This window comes from Lipotes vexillifer, unplaced genomic scaffold, assembly GCF_000442215.2.
Source record: "Lipotes vexillifer unplaced genomic scaffold, Lipotes_vexillifer_v1.1 scaffold327, whole genome shotgun sequence".
Classification (NCBI taxonomy): Eukaryota; Metazoa; Chordata; class Mammalia; order Artiodactyla; family Lipotidae; genus Lipotes; species Lipotes vexillifer.
The window spans coordinates 2,990,613-3,008,948 of record NW_006771143.1 but is presented as its reverse complement, the minus strand read 5'-3'; the positions used below and the strand labels follow the sequence as shown (position 1 = coordinate 3,008,948).

General features: G+C 35.8%; 1 protein-coding gene across 2 annotated transcripts in view; it reads left to right on the top strand.

The window, feature by feature from the left end:
- The window catches only part of ZFPM2 (zinc finger protein, FOG family member 2), a 474,885-nt gene that overhangs the window by 221,632 nt on the left and 234,917 nt on the right, over window positions 1–18,336 (top strand). The window lies entirely within an intron of this gene.

Sequence of the window (18,336 nt, the reverse complement as noted above, 5' to 3'; positions counted from 1 at the left end):
CTGAACGTCGAATTTGTTTTTTACACTATGCATTATTTTCATCTCAATGCCACTACATGACATTGAAAGAGTTTTCTGTGGCTGCCAGTTTTGGTAGTTTTACTATTGCATACTGACCTGTAAGTTCAAACTTCTCCAAAGTTAAAACATGAACCCATGTGTCAAAATTAGGCATCTGGTGCTTATTTGTAAAGCAGTGGAGTGGGGGAAATCTCCTGCATTAATTCTGCTCTGAGGAACCTATGCATCATTTTAATATTATTCCTGATGTAGTATTCTTTTTAAGTACATGCTTTATGTTAGGCCTTGTCATTGCATATTATACTATTTAATTATTACAAGGATCTCATACGATAGGTATTATTTCCCTCATTTTTATAAATAAGGGCTCTGGATTTCAGTTTAACTATTCTATCACACAGTTGTTAAGTAGCAAGGCTGGAATTCAAGTGTATGTCCATCTGACTTCAAAACATATTTTCTTTCAACTCCACCATGCTGTGCCTGTACTTTTAAGTGAAATATCATGAATATCCTGGATCAAAGAAGAATCTTTATATTGCAAGAAACACTTGACTTATTGAACAGAGTTTCAGATGAACATACCCATTTAAATGCATTTACATCTTGCTTAAAGGCAGTACTTTCCAAGGAAACTGAAAATAAGCAATTAGATTTAATTCACTTGTAGGTGTACACCTAAGGCCATACCTACACCAGCCAAATAAATGGAGATTTTAGTATCTTTCACCAGGGAGCAGTAATATCTGTGTTGCCATTTTAGAAAATGTATAACCTTACAATATATTTCCATTTAAAAGAGTGTAGCAGATTAAATCCATTTTGGCAGTGTATTTCTCATTTTTCACTATTTTACTGCAGTATCGTAATGACTTTATCTGACTCAGTATAGCATCTGAATCCCACAAAAAGGAACAGATGAGAAAATGGCCATCAAATGCCATTTAAATTACCTGCATTTTGAAGAAATCGCTAATGTTTTATAAATGTGTAAAACTATTTTTCCAAAAACAAACCAATATTTGAAGATTAATAATGAGTATTATTGATAAGTCTTTCTGTATGTTGGGAAATTAATAATGTTACTATTTCAAAATTAGTATTTTGAAAAAAATCAAAAATTACTTTTTCCAGACTCAGCAGGAGTAAAACCAGATTCCAAAAAAAGGAATATTGGGGTGGGATAGGGAGGGTGGGAGGGAAGGAGATGCAAGAGGGAAGAGATATGGGGACATGTGTATATGTATAACTGATTCACTTTGTTATAAAGCAGAAACTGACACACCATTGTAAAGCAATTACACTCTAATAAAGATGTTAAAAAATAAAAAAAAAATTTTTTAATTTAAAAATAGAAAAAACAAAATAACAAAGAAAACAAAAAAAGGAATACTTTGTTATTTATACAATAAACAATTCTTATATGACAAATATTTTCTGACAGCTGTTGTAATCAATTTTGATTTATTGATAGTGAGTTATGAATATTATAGTTGAAGTTCTACAAATCAGCAATAAATATTAAAAAGAGAAATTTCATATTGTTCATTTTCAGTTCTTCAGTTATCAATTAAATATGTGAGTATTCAGATGATTTCTCTCCTTACAATTGTATAAAGCCTGGGTAGATAGATTTTATATTTGCTTCAGTTGCAGATTATTTTTTCTATAATGGGATGGGTTAAATCTATTTGGTTGACTTTGTTTTCAATAATTAGTATTTTAAAAGCTTTCAGGGTCATAAATCCATATTTTAGCTGAAATTTTTACGGAGATAATTATAGATTCGCATGTAGTTGTAAGAAAGAATTCAGAGAGATCTCTTGTACACTTTTCCCAGTTTTCTCCAGTGGTAACAATTTACAAAACTTTTGTATATCATCACCACCAGGATGTTGACATTGACAACCCACCTACCTTATTCTGATTTCTTCAGTTTTACTTGTACTTGTCTGTGAGTATGTGTGTTGAATCTACACATGTATTTTTTAGAACTAGAAGTGTTCTCAGAAAGTCAGATAGTTCATTAGGCTGTTTCTACTGTCCAAAAAAATGTTTACTGGCTAGTGATCTATTGAAATCCATAATTAAAGCCAATAAAAGATCTTGGTGATGTTAGTAGATTATTTGTTTAGTTTAATTTGCATTTCCATGATTAGAAGTTAAATAAGAACCTCCTGCATTAAAACCCTCTGAAGAATTTACCTCCATTTTCTTTGAAGAGAGGGGAAACTCACTTCCCCCAGTGTGCCTCCCCCATGGATTAAAAGAGTGCATTGTTACACAATAAATTCAGCAGCCAAGGGGAACTTTATTGTATGACTCTCCCTGACTCATCAGATTATATATTCATCAATAAATTCATCAATCTCTCTCTTTTTTAAATCATTTTTGTATGTATATATCTGGAAGAAATTAAACCTATTAACGGAGTCCTTCTTGATAAAAGAAGGAATCTTTGTTTTCTAATCTTTAAGGGATGCATCCTTTCCTTCATTTATACTTTCATGTTCATCTTATCCTGTATAATTGAAGCGACTCTATATACTTTTGCAAATAGTCTCTTCATACTCTCTCTTCCATCCCTCTCTCCCTTCCTTCCTTCCTTCTTCTGTGTATTCAAATAATATTTATGAAATCCTTAAATCCTCACATTAGTCAGACATACACGTGCACGTGCTACACTATGGTAGGTACCCTGATGGATTTGGTGCAAAGGAAGAAGGGACAGTGAATAATTCTACCTGAGAGTGGCTGCTTATCAAAAGGCATTCTGGAGGACTGCCTGTACATGTCCATTTTGGTACTCTACACAATATTTCCATGAGTCACAAAACCAGGACCTTTAGGTTTCTCAAACAGTAAAATTCTGAAATAAAATAGCATGTTCCAAAATATATTTCTTAATTATAGAAGTAGAGAAACCTGAAGGGTCTGAACTATTAAGGAGGATAATCAGTCCTAACATGCATATTAGGATATTTATAAAAGAAATGAAGTTCTGTCATTTTCATTTCATACATAGAATGTATTTATGACTAACAATATTCTAAGTGAGGTCAAGTGGGGATCACCATGATTTGTAATTGGAGTCTTCTTTCACCCTGCCCTAATGACGCTGTCCTCTTCTTTTCTTGTAATTGCGTTGTTTGTATGTAAATTAATTTCTTTTAAGTGCTTTAGAATTTATTCTATTAAGTGGTCTCATTTCAAGTCTTGTTTATATTATTCTTTTGCTTCTAGCTCCTGTTTCAAATTTTAGGTCTGGTCCTGCCAGCTTGATTATAATTCCATATAATGAAGCTGAAACTAAAAACGTTCTGCTCTAATTTCATGTTCTGGAAAAAAGGAGGTATCATGACTCATATGGTCATGATTAAATATAAAGGTAGAAGTGTTTGCTTTATTGCAGACACAAGTTGGGTTTGAAGTATTGATTTAATGATCTTCAGTTGAGCAAAGTTATTTAAGGAAAGTGATACCCAAAATGCACGATAATTATAGGGCCATACACAAAAGGGATGCTCATTGCATGTTTGTTCAGCAAATGAATCAAAAAATGAATTGGTTAGGACTAAATGCTACGTGCTTGTCCCATGGCTTGCTTACGGAACCATGATCTTTCCTGGCCTACGTGGGTTAGTAATAAGTAATGGTTAAATACAGTCATTGTGTAGTAACTTTGATTCTTTCATACTTTGTTGGCTTTGAAAATTCAAAAGAATAAATTAATAATGTATTTAAAAATACTGTTTTTTCTTGGAAATATGCTTTACTTAGGTTTAATATCCTTGGTTTAGAAGCTCAAATTGTTGATCAGAATGGCCAAAAATAATGATGATAGTAGTAATAATAATAAGTCTGCATTTTTCACAAGATTCTGGCAGAGGAAAAATTTTTGATTTTGATAAAGAGAGATATGTAAGTGTGAGGGATTATAGTAATGCAATATTTTTGAAGGACTTTTGGAGGGAGTATCCATTTATATATGGAATACTGACATTTTTCAGGATTGCTCTGACTTTCATGTAATTGTCCATTATACATGTAATCACTGTTATTCAATATAGCAGTGTTTGTTAGGGACTTCTCTTTCTTCCCAGTAGCCCTCTCTCATGTAGTGGATGACCATAGCTATTCTTTAATCTTGATCAACTTCTCTCCCCACCTGCTGTAACTCATTTAATTGCAACAATTTGAGTAAAAATGTTCTGTTGAGTTAAAAAGAAAAAGAAGGTAATATGTATATCTACCCTAAATAATTAGAAAAAATAAAGACCAATATTCTCAAAAACAGATAATGATAACTAATAAAAATGCTTTTACTTTCACTTTTAAGTGGTTTACCATGGACATCAGTTTATTTCTCAGTTGCTCCTCTTAAGTTTGTTTTGATAGTGAGACCATTAGGTAAAGGACTCAATATAAACACTCAATAAATATTACAAATGTATCCTGATAACTTTGTAATTGAGAACATTTGAGGAGGGAAATGAAAAAATCTAATGATGGACAGACAGTAAGGTAGGGTAAATATTTTCCATTGTTTTAAATATGTTTGTTCAATTTTTTTCATGAAGATATAGCATATTTCTTATTTTCTCCTGTCTGGAATTCTACATTGTCAGGATAATATCAGTGGAGCACTTAATCCTGGTTATCTAGAAATGGAATGGGTGCCTCACCTTTGATGTTAAACTTCACAGCTACATACCTCAGCCTGGCTTAGCTACGAAATAAAAAAGAATACCAGTGTGGGGTTACCGTGGACTGAAGCTCTCCGTTACATCCAGGGGCTGCTCCTGTCATCTTTTAGATCTTTTATGCCTCCCACTTTTCTTCATCTGGAATGAAAATGGTTCTGGGTGGAAGTAATTAAGATTCTCAAGCAAGTCTGCATATTGAATGCCAGTAGTTTTTATCCAAATACCTCATTTTCCTTCTCAATTTAAAAATACTAAGATAAGATTTATAACATTTATTGAACACTTTCTGTGTAACAGACATGGTATTGAGTCTTTCACCTTTTTGTTCTCATGTTCACAACAAACTTACGAGGAACAATTAGGAAATTAAATTGATACCCATGGGAGATAACAGCAAGTCGGTGGGTACACCAAGAATACAAGCTGGTGCTCAAAATAATCAATAAATGTTTTTCTCATATTATCTGAATTATTGAATCCCAAGAGTGTATATAATCTCTGTTCTCTAATGATCTATGAAGTTATTGTAAGTATTTGTTAAATCTAATTGAATAATGTCCCATTGGCCATCTCCTTATTATCTATATATGCAATTATTTCCCAGTATGCTCATAAGAGTGTCATGGTTTCCTGTTTTTGGTCAGATTCATCATATAAGAAAAATCAAAACTGTGGTACACTCATGCGTTCAGCGGGGGAGAAAATATTATGGATTATTATTACAAATTGAAAGTAAAGTGCTTAAGCCTATGCTCTTAGCAATGGAAAATCATTACTTTGACTCTAGTTAACACATGTGCTTAATTATTTCCATAGTTCAATATCTATTATATTTTAACTCTATTCCAGATAACTAATATTTAAGATGAATAATATAAAGAAACCAGAATGGATCTACAGAATACCATTTATTATCTATGGTTTTAATTAAATTAGAGAAGCTAGAGAGAAAATCAGACATAACGTGTATTTGATAGCTTAGTGCAAATTATCTTTACATGTATATCCATCTTTTTTTAAAAAAAAGCCTTTTTGAATATGTCACCAACGTTTTATACATATTTGATGGATATACATTATCCCAAACACACTTTCTAGCTTCTAATATTTATTTACAAAAGCTCTTGGTATTTATAGACAACATCTATTCATTTGCGTGATAGAGTTTTACAAATATCCTTTAAATTTAATACATTTTTGGCTATGTGAGTATTCTGTTATGTAGTCATCAAATAATAATGATGATGTAAAATCTAGAATTTTTTAAAAAAAGAAAAGCGGTTGACTTCTTGCACCAAACATATAGTTTAGATAATTGTGGTTACTTCCGGGCGCCTGATTCTGGTATCAAGAAGCACACCATTAGTTCTGGATGTGCTCATCTGTTAGAGAATACAGATCTTCCTTGACTTACGTACAATGGGGTTACGTCCCCATAAACCCATCAAAAGTTGAAAATTTGTAAGTCAAAAATGCATTTAATACACAATGCCATAGCTTAACCCTGCCTACCTTAAATGTGCTCTGAACACTTACATTAGCCTACAGTTGGACAAAATCATCTTTCCCAAAACTATTTTATAATGAAGTGCTGAATATCTCATGTAATTTATTGAGTACAGTACTAAAGTGAAATGGTTGTATGGGTACAGAATGGTTGCTTACCCTCAAGATCGCATGGCTGACTGAGAGCTATAGCTCGCTGCCCAGCATCATGAGATAGAGAGTATGATTATCAGAACGCACATAGCTAGTCTGGGAAAAGATCAAAATTCAAAGTATGATTTCTACTGAGTGCATTTTGCTTTCGCATCATCGTAAAGTGAAAAATTCTAAATTGATCCATTGTAAGTTGGTGACCATCTGTAGATTACTTCACCTGGTCTATCAAGTGACCTGTCAAGGAACAAGTGATGAAAAGGGTCCCTTCTACCTTTAGTCACTATAAACTGTGGTAGATACATACATTTATAGAGAAGATACACTTATAGATGAGCTCGCCTCTCTGATCTTTAGTGCTTGAAGTGATAGCTTCTAGTATTGTTATCTCAGTTTCAGTTTATGTGAAATTATCAAAAAAGAGTGAAGTAAAATTTTCTAATATTGAAAATATTTTATAAGAAAAGGCTAGTATTGTTTAAGATGAAGGCATATTACAAGATCTATTCCAACAATTTTAAGAAATGTCATTTTGTCTAAAATTAACCCATTTGCAATGTTGAACAGCAGAAACTTTTACCATCAGTTACGATTTCTATGGTCTTAAAACTGTTTTTTACAACAAATTCCAGTCATTTGTTTCTTCCGATTTGGCAGTAATTTTAACTCAAGGCAACACTTTCTAATTCATTGAACCTCTGCCTTGCAAGCAGTTTTATTTGTAACATAACAAGTGTGTTTAAATGCTCATGTTAGTATTGTGTCGTGTTCATTTTTGAAATAAATTATTTCTGATCTATTAAAAGAAAAATATGGTTTATACTGTCTTTTGCCAGCTTTCACTCCTCTGAGATGTCATTCCTGGTCTGAGTTGACTTAGGAGACTTTTCTTCTTGCTGGTCAAATTTTATCTCTTTCCTTTATCAAAAACTTCATATGTTGGGTGATAATTACCTCATGATCATCAGAATAAGTCACATAAGGAAAAGATCTACATAAGATTCATGTTTATATCTCAAGTAACCAGCATCGCGCCTAACATTATGTGTTCAACAAATAATTTTGAATGAGTAAATACTTATTTAAATAAACTTCAGTTGAGTGTGATTTTATGAATAAAAATAGTCCTGGGAGCTTCCCTGGTGGTGCAGTGGTTGAGAGTCCGCCTGCCGATGCAGGGGACACGGGTTCGTGCCCCGGTCCGGGAAGATCCCACATGCCGCGGAGCGGCTGGGCCCGAGAGCCATGACCGCTGAGCCTGTGTGTCCGGAGCCTGTGCTCCGCAACGGGGAGAGGCCCAACAGTGAGAGGCCCGCGTAACGCAAAAAAAAAGAAAAAAAGAAAAAAAAAGAAAAATAGTCCTGGATTTGAATAATTGCAGAAGTTTAATGCTTGGTGAGCTCTTGGGCCATGCTCCAAATTAGCATATGTAAAACTTCCTATCAGAGGTCACGCCACAGAAATGATGTTTTCAGAGGCAGTTGCTTCTATGTGAAGAAAAGGATCAAACCTCAGTTCTGCACAGAAATCTCTGAGTTTATGGAAACTACATTCATGAGTAATAATGTCAGCCAGCCAGCCTGCCTGCCTGCCTTTCTTTCCTGCCTCTCTCCCTTGCTTCCTTTCTTCCTTCTTCCAGACCTGGCATTTCTATATACCACATTCATGTTAGAAAGGGAAAGATCCAGGGAAAGGAGAGAGGAATCGAAGAGAAGAAGAATATATACATGTATATATAACACATACCTACTTAACCCACTGAGTTTGTTAAATGTGTGACATAGGAATATTTTACAAGTTAGGCACTGTGGAAGCACCAGATTTTCTAGTTTGCAATCACTGTGTACAATTTCACATGAGAAAGTTCTCTTTGGAGAAAATGCTTTCAACCAAATAAAAAGGTGGGAAATTGTTTGGAATGTTCAAAATGCCTTTTATACTTTGTGTATTTAGAAAAGCTTATATTATTTATTATGCTAGTACTGACATGATATATTTAATCAGACTTTCAATTTTTAAATTTTAGTTTATTTAGTAACTGAACACCTTCTCTGAAGAGTGATCATCAGGGGTTGTCATGAATGGGGGAGGGGTGGGGGCATTCCACTGTTTTAAAACCATGTATCTTTGATTTCTTCTCTCTGAAATTTTTGGGACAGAAATGTAAAAGTTTATTGTGAACTCTGATAATCAAACAATAATTTTGCCACTCTTCCCCCTGTAACACTTTCCCAGTGTCTTGTTTGTTTAATCTTTTCTACCACCTTGCCTCTTTCGAAACTAGCCCTGTGGCCCCATCCTTCAGGCACTCACATTCTGCTTTCCAAATTGACTGGCAGCTAATCTTACAGATGAATCCACTCTAATGGCTGCTGATATGATACTGGGGCTTGAGGTCAATCCTTCCACATAGTTAAGTTGTAAAAATTTTTTTAAAGGGGCAGTCTGATAAAGTGAAATGAACACAATAGGGTCAGAAAACTGGGTTTGGAGTCCTAGTCTCACTACTAATTTTGTAACTTAAATAGTTATTGATACTTTAGCTTTTAGTTCCAGCCCAATGAATAGGATGATAAATGGTAAAATAATAATAATAATAATAATAATGCCTACACTGTCTGAGAACTTCTTATTAAAGTGTGTGTTATAAAGTGAAAGAGTATTATGAATATACAAAAGTGATTGTTTCTTTGAAACAATCGTTTAACCCAAAACAGTGAACACACACACACACACACACACACGTTTATATTTTCTGCAACACTACCAGGTAAAAGCATTGTTGGGTAACCTAGAAAGTTCCATGTACAGATATAATAATTACATACAAATCACTATTATAAGGAAGAAAATGGTAAATATATATATATATATATATATATATATATATATATATATATATAAGCGCTAAAATCAAATACTCTAGGAGTTCAAAGGGAGAAATCACCTCTGAATTTCTGGCAAGGAGAGGCTACATGAATCAGGAAAATGTTCCTTAGGAGATGACAGACAGACTTCAAAAGATGGTAGGGTTTAAACATAACACTAATGATGGGTATTTCAAGTAATATACCAGAGAGGTAACGCCTTCACAACACAGAAAGATCAACTATATACAGCTCCCCAAAAGCCAGAGTGTCAAGGAGGCTGCTTTTGGCAAGATTACTCTGGTCAGTTATGTGTAACTTAAGAATATATACAACTGTGAAGATATACAAGCATTAATAAAAGACTCCAGAATTACGAATAAATGACTGCAGCTTGCTTGATCTTTAGGAATTACATTTTTGGAAGTATTTTCTGAAGCTAAAAATATCTTCAGCAATGAGTTCAAACTTTAGAAATAAAAACTTTGTGCCAGTATTATAGCCTACATATTAAATCTTTCTGTAGACTAAAGACATTTTCAAAATAGATAAATATATACATATATTGTATTTATTGAAGACTCCATACAGTTAGAGAGTTAAGTGGCTGATATAGCTGGTGCTTTAATGTTTAGTATGCAGGACTTACTCTTGCCAATTTGGGGACCCATGTCAAGGTTTCATAAAACACTTCAATATTATATGTGATGCACTGACAATAGTGTTAAAGTGTGAACTCAAGTATCCTAGGACCTATATTCATTGGTAACATATTAAATTTTTCTTCTCTTTATCATTCTGTTTTCCACTTATTTTTAAAAACTTTTAAAAAATGATACTTGTTCTTTGGATAAAATTTTTTAAATCTATAATGGAATGTCATTTTTAGACCAGTCTTCTGCAGTCTTCTGTCTTTGACTGAGAGTAACAGTGCACTGTTACTTCCATGGATTAGATTAAAGGGTTTCAAAGTAATGCTGTAGCTGTCCCCATGTTATTTGTCAAGTCATTCTGCCATCCTTTGGTTCTCTGATATCACGACCTAAAAAGTGAACTCCCCACTCCCACGTGGAGCTTCACATAGATCTTCCTTCCAGGCAAAACTCACCCTAATCACAACTGATGCTTAAGAATGTTTACCTGTTAAAGCTTGTCAGTACATTTTCTTTCATCTCCATCTATACCATCTCACGATGTTAAAAGCATGACTATATCTGGGTTAATAGGAGTCAAGCTGAAAAAATACCTCATAAGGCAGCGGTCTTTAAATATCAACAGTGGCTTGTGAAAAGTTCCATTGTGTGCCAAATATAATATCTTCTTCTAAATTAATAAATGTGGACTTCCCTTGTGGCACAGTGGTTAAGAATCCGCCTGCCATTGTAGGGGACATGGGTTCAAGCCCTGAGCCAGGGAGATCCCACATGTTGCGGAACAGCTAAGCCCACGAGCTGCAACTACTGACGCCTGCGCTCTAGAGCCGTGCTCCGCAACAAGAGAAGCCACCTCAATGAAGAGTAGCCCCTGCTCGCCGCAACTAGTGAAAGCCCGTGCGCAGCAACAAAGACCCAACATAGCCAATAAATAAATGTAACTATGAGAAAGCATGCAATTTTAACAAACAAAAGTAAATGTTGCCTAAAATCTAGAACCTTAAGTAGCAACGAGGTCTATTGATGTTCTGTATTAAATGTTCTTTAAAAGCCATTCCTTGCTTCTTTTTCATGGAACAGGAGCTTATGGTTGATTTTTACCCAGAGTTTCTCCTTTAGAGTTTGTCCTCCTGGAGAAAACAAGCCTTCTCTGACCAGGGCTCTGCAGGCCGTGACCCTTCGATGGACCTCCTGCCGACACAGACTTTTGGCTGTTGCGCCCCCACTGCTGTTTCCTGTGTCTGCTTACCCAGACCTCTCACATCCATGGTATTCCTCCCTACCTGTACCTCCCAAAGCATATCCTCCCTCCATGTCTCAAGATTTGAATCAGGAAGTGCTGTTGGGTCAGCCTGTGACAAGGAGTGGTGTCTGGAAGGTCAAGGATGGTTTCTGGCAGCAAAGAAGTATACTGTCGGGCTTCCCTGGTGGCGCAGTGGTCAAGAAGTCCGCCTGCCGATGCAGGGGACACGGTCCGGGAGGATCCCACATGCGGTCCGGGAGGATCCCACATGCGGCGGAGCGGCTGGGCCTGTGAGCCATGGCCGCAGAGCCTGCGCGTCCGGAGCCTGTGCTCCGCAACGGGAGAGGCCACAACAGTAAGAGGCCCGCGTACCGCAAAAACAACAACAACAAAGTATACTGTCCAAGTTTCTTGAGCAAAAGGGTGCTGGCTCCCCTCCTCCTTCCAGCAGCTGAAAAGTGTCCAGAAACTACAGCTCTGCCTTCCAGCGACTCTTCCAAACATTTGCAACAGCTAGTCACACCCCAGGTGAATAGTTTCCGATGCCTGGGATGAGCTGAGTTTTTGTTCATGTAAATATAGAACAAAGGGCAAAATATGGCTCCCGATCTTGAACATGGTCTCTGTATGTAAGACTTATTTTGTATGTGAATATGCAGGTGAGGATTTTTATTTATTTCCGGTCATAGTTTTGTTTTTAAAAACATCTTGAATTTTCTACTTTATTACCAATTTTCTACTTTATTACCTAAAACAACATTTTCTCTCTCTATTTAAAGATGATAATTTGTAGGTTTCAATGGGTCTTAGGATAGAAAGAATATTTAGACATATCATAGCCTCAGAATTAATCCTTAAGGTCAGCCAGAATAATAAAAGTTTCCTGAGTTTGTAATACATGCCAATATTTGGTAGTGTATGCATGTCAATTTGCTTCTTAATGCTGTACACATTGATTTCTATGACTTTTTAGAAACTATAGCCGAAGGGTGTGTTTTGTATTCTTAAGAAATGCAGTGAATTAACTTTGCTAGGTTTTAGACAATTACAGTGTCTTGTTTTAGGTTTTAGGTACTGAATGCACTGCATGAAAAGGGAATGTTTCTATTTTGCCACCACCATTATGTTATCTTTTCCAGTGCAATTACAAGCTAATTCAGGGCTCTTTGTGTTACACTAATAGCTTCTGATTTCGCTGCTGTTACCCAGTACCTCTTCATGTACTTTTAATACCATCTGCAGTGCCCCCAGCACTTACCTTAGGTGAGCATTTTTCTCTAAGTAGAGACTCATCTTTGGCAAATCATTAATGGAACATCAAAAAGATCCCATCTGTTAGAGTTACATATGGCTAAGATCAGGATTATCAAATATCTCATTTTTTTCTTTATTCTTTTTTTTTCTTTTTTTCCTTTCTTATCCACACAATAAATGTAGTTGTCAGCAGGATAAGTTCATGCACCGGATAAGGTCACAATTTCATTTAGTGACAACTTCCAACAGTAAGAACTTACAAGGTTCAATTTATTAAAGAGTCAGAAGGGATAAGATCACTGCATGGCCAGCCTGATTTATCAGGGTTTGACTGGAGTACTTGAATAGGGAATATCGTATTTCAAGTTTATGTTCAAAACTGTAGTTTAGTGTGTGTGATGACTGTATGACTCAAAAATTGAGAAGGAAAATTAGAAAAGGTATCCCTATAAGGCGATTTGTAGCTACTAACCAAGAACTATCATTTCCTGTGCCAAACCATGCTTTGAGATGGGTCAACAGAGTGTTATATAAATGGCACTATTTATCCTAGAATGCAGATGAAACATGCTGTTATTAATGCCTGAGGAAACACACATAGTGGCAAGACTGCAGTTTGGCTGTAAAGATAATCAGCAGTTAAATGATCATCTAACCCTCTTATGTATCTGGCAGGCAGCTGTCAAATGGTTAAACCATAAAATAGCAAGAGCTCTGCCATACTTCAGCCACCTTGGCTGACTTTGAAAATGTTTTGAGATTTTTAGAATCTTTGAGTGCTTTTTGAACTCAGCATGACTTCGGAGCTGTCCATGTTTGATACCATGATGTATAATGTTTTCCAACCATGAAGAAAATATAAATATGGGTTCTGACGCTATAGCCTTCTGCTGTAGTAAGACCTGATAAACATTATGAGCTAATTCATGTGGTCTGCTTTAAAATTTGGTTATGTATTTAAAACCACGTTCAAACCAATCCAAAGTTTATTTTCAGCAAATGAAATAGGATATTCTGTCATCTCATTTACTTGCAACCATGTCCTTCTATGAAATCTGAGCCTGGAGTTAAGGGATGTTCTGTAAATACCGTATACATTTATGCCATCAACTTAATGCTGAATTCAGTTGAAGCATGATTGCTGATAATTATGCTAAAAGGCCCACATCTTGTCTGTTCCCCTTTGGTATGCTACAGTTTTCGTATACTTTGCTCTCTAATGAGGCATCAAAAGGACTCTATTAAAAAGAAACAAGACAATGACTTGATAGCACCTTCAATAAAAAAAGATTTGAGGGTATCTCCCTTGGTTTTAAGTATTTGTTTCCACCAGTAAATTTCTTTTATTTGGACAAAAGAAGTGGGCTGATATCTTAAAAGCTGCAGTGTGTTGGGTAGTGATTTCTTACTCAGGGCTTTTTTTTTAAGTGAAGCTATCATAAGTCTTTGAGTAATCGCAGACTTTTAAAAGTATACATTATCAAGAAGATAAGAGAAACAGCCCTCAGCACTAACAATATTATCTTTTACCAAAATTGATTAGTCCATCCAATGTGTCTCAAATATTTTGTGTGAACTTACCCAGCATGTTAAAAATATGAATCGGGCAGAAAAGAAAACTTCATCCTGCTCCATGTTTCACAGATGAGGTAATGTAGTTAATGCAATAAAATGTTGAACAAATGAAATGTATGATTATTGTAATACAAAGAGAAGACACGTATTAGGACAACTTTTTTTTGTCTTTAAAATCAACTTTAACTGTACTACAGTTAAGTCTGTGAACTTACGAAAATCCTTATCCAATCAACGATGTTCAATTTGTATTTTGCACTTACCACATGTCACAAACTATATTAATTACCATAGAATAAACAGAAATTAAAAATGCACCTGTAGTTCAAGATGTTGAGGTGAAAGAAGTTATCAAGGAGAAACCACCAGGGAATAATTAAATGCAAAACTGCATGGACTATAAATGTTATGGGAGAATTAGGGAAGGAGAACTCAGTTTGATCTGGAGTTCAGAGTTGTTTGGTGAAAGAGAATACCTTCGAGTTTGATCTCGCAACATTAACAGGGTTTATCAGGGCAGCCAGGAGGATGGTGTGTCTGCCAGGGAGCAGCAACAATTCTCAGAAAGGGGTGGGAGTTAAACTGGAGATGAGGAGGAAGGTGCCATAAGGAAGAGTTTCTTGACTGGAAAGAAGAAGGAATTCTGGAGAGCAGAACAGGCAGTCAAGCACACGCTGTGGAGCAACTCTGCGGTGGTATTAGGATTCAGGCGTAGATGTTCAAGTTGGGATGGTCAAAAGGAAGCTGGTGAAGGGACTTGCACAAATGAACGACAAGATGAAACTGCAGTTTTTAATACGTTTATCCCGGCAGGAATTTGGAGCCCAAATCAGGGCTTTAGAGTGAGTTGAGGCTGATTGGTCCTCTACATCTGAGTTGGTAAAAACTGGGAAATGCTGATAAGAAAGGTAAATCCAGGAGATATTTAAAAGGACGTTAAAAGTCGAGTTATGGAGAGTATTTTGGATAGAGGTGTTAAAGAAGGAATGTGACCACAGACACTGAATAGTTAGATGTGATGGTGGAGGTATGTGGACATGCTCTTAGAATGCTTCAGTGTCTTTGTGGTGAAATAGTAAATGTTTATTAGGTACTTTGCTTATGTTATCTCAGTGAATCCTCACAGCAGCCATATGAGGAAGATATTGTAATTCCTATTTGGTTTGAAGAAACTGAGGTTGAGAGGGTTGAGGGACTTGCTCAGGATCACATGACTTGTCCCACTTACTTTTCTCCAATTCGATTTTGAATCTGTGTGCTGGCCTCCCATTCTAGAACATTCCATTCACTCCAGACACCCATGGTCTCCATCTCAACAAAAGGAATTTTCCCAGTCCTTTTCTTACTTTTGTAAATGTTCAGGTTACTTAATTGATCCCTCCTCCTTTAAATTCCTGATCAATCCATCAGACGCTACGGTACCACGTCCAGTTTATGCTCTATTTTCTATTTTCTCACACTTCTCTTAAATATTCTGTGCCTACTCCTCCATCCCTCTGCTTTTTGAAAATCCTTGGAACTCTAGCCTAGATCTTTTTATTTTATCATGTTATACTCTCTCCTAGATCAAAAATTCTATGACTTTTACCATATGCAAGCTGGTTTTAATTAATAAATAAATGCCAACATTTATCACTCTAGCTAAGACCTTGCTTCTGAGCCACAGGCTTGTACCTATCCACCCCAAATCACCTCCTGCCTTGCTTACAAAGCCACTTTGACCTCAATATTTCCAAGCTATAACTCCTTATCCTTAAATCTTCTTTTTTCTGTGTACCCTATCTCAATAGTTACATGACCATTGGCCCACTTGCCCAAGCCAGATATGAGAAGATCATTGCTGGATTTTTCCTTCCCTAATACCTAAAATCTAAATAATCACTAAGTTCTATGACTTCTACTTACCAAGCCTTATGGATTACATTTCCTCAGATTTATCCAGAGCCCAAGCTTGTTTTGTTAGTTGCTTTATGCCTGGGTGTAACCCACTTTCTGGTATTTAGTAGTTATCCAATAGATATTAGTAGAATAAATGAATGAATAAACTAATGAATAGATTCAGAAAAGAATGAGTAAACAAATCAAATGAGAATGGAACTTTGCTTTCTGATTTTGAAATCTCTGATCTTTCCCAGTCAAACATTCTTTTTATGATAAGCTAGTTCTAGGACCTGGGTCTTTGATCCAGCATCTCAGTGTTCTTTCTACCTCTCATAATATATCATATCTGGGGAAAGAAAACCATGGTGTCACGGACACCTTATCAAGTAGCAAGAGAGTGCAAACCCCTCTTTAACAATGACAAACCAAAGACTTAGAAAAGACATAACCTACTCATGGCCATTCAGCTGGCTATTTGATAGAGGGACTACAATTTAATATTAATTTAGTGCAATAATGTTTCCTCTATTTCATGACACTTATTAATCTTTGAAAAAATATTATACTCTTAAGCAACATGTATGTTAAATGAAATATAATTTCTGTTTATACAATATCTTATTTCTCTTGCTATCAGTAAACTATGTAGTCTTGGTAGTGTATAAATGCTATTTGCAATGTGCTTATAGTTTTCTATAAAGCTGCTCTGAATAAATGAATATTTTAATTTAATTGTTTCAGCAACAGAAAGGATTTCCCCAAACCTCAAAATAACATCTGATATTTTGATAAGCAAGAAAGGAGACTGAAATTTGCCTGTTTGTCTAATAAAGTTGAAAAGATTGACTTGAGAGCTTGAACAGTTACTGGACTTTCTGTTATGGCCATCTTTAAGAGCTCATAAAACTATTTTTGGCCTGCTTAAAATTTTAATGCATAGTCAAAGACACCTCAAAAACTTTGGTGATATTTGGGTATCACTTCATGATCTGCCCTAAGTTTGTAGTTCTTAATCCATTAAAAGACAGACCTGGGCTTCCCTGGTGGTGCAGTGGTTGGGAGTCCGCCTGCCGATACAGGGGACACGGGTTCGTGCCCCGGTCCGGGAGGATCCCACATGCCGCGGAGCGGCTGGGCCCGTGAGCCATGGCCGCTGAGCCTGCGCGTCCGGAGCCTGTGCTCCGCAACGGGAGAGGCCACAACAGTGAGAGGCCCGCGTACAGCAAAAAAAAAAAAAAAAAAAAGACAGACCTGCTTGTAAATCCACAGGTATAGATAAGAAGTCACTGTTTGACTGAGTCTGAACCCTTTTCAAATGAAAAATGTCAGTGGCAGAAAGAGAGGATTAATTACATTTTTAAAGGGTTTTCAAAGATTTTCATGATTCCTCTGGTATCACTTGAAATGTGACATGACTAGGTTTTTTTTTTTTCTTTTTAGTGTGTAAAAAACAAGCAAATTATTTGGGCATCATTTTTATGTAGAAAAGAACATTTTAAACTAGTGTTTAGCTGAAGGGTTGAAATGTATTTTACCTTTAGAGGGTAAATTGTAAAGAAATTGTTTAAAATGTAAGCATAAATGAAAAATAAGGACTATCAGATAGAAATTAAACAGTTTCTTTTCAAATAGAAAAATTATCCCAAATTTTTAAATAACTGCATTATCAATATGAAAATGCATACATATGTTAAGGGATATTTCCCACTGAGCCATATTTGGCATCATAACAGGTTGTTGGCGATGCTCTATCTTTGAGGATTTTCTATACAAGTCTCTGATTCTAATGCATTAATCAAAAAGATTGTATGAGGATAGGGCTTCCCTGGTGGTGCAGTGGTTGAGTCTGCCTGCCGATGCAGGGGACACAGGTTCGTGCCCCGGTCCGAGAAGATCCCACATGCTTCGGAGCAGCTGGGCCCGTGAGCCATGGCTGCTGAGCCTGCGCGTCCAGAGCCTCTGCTCCGCAACGGGAGAGGCCACAACAGTGAGAGGCGGTAATACTCTCAGGACATAAATATCATAGATTTAATTACTTAAAGAGAAGGTCTCCAATTCCTGATTGAGATTTTTTTCCATTTATTCCAAACAATGTTTAGGCTTAATGACCAATTTTTAAATTTTTGAAGGCTTCATTTATTTCCTTTTTTATTAATCTATTCATTTATTTCTTGAGTGACCATTTGATGAATTCCTACTTTATGCAAGTGTGTATACTGTCTTTACTTCCTGTTTCTCTCTAATGATCCCAAAGTAATAATTAGGAGGAAATAAAAGGAAGAAGACCATCCTAAACTGGCTGTTTCTTAAGGGTTTTTGTCCAAACCTTTTTGGTAACATAGAATCTTACCTAAAGTACCAAATATAAAAAAGTAGTGACTTTGATTAAACATTTTTTTAATTTGCAAAAACATACATGTCCATTTTTTGCACATGTAGTTGTTCTATCCACTGAAACTAGTAGTAAATTCAGGAAA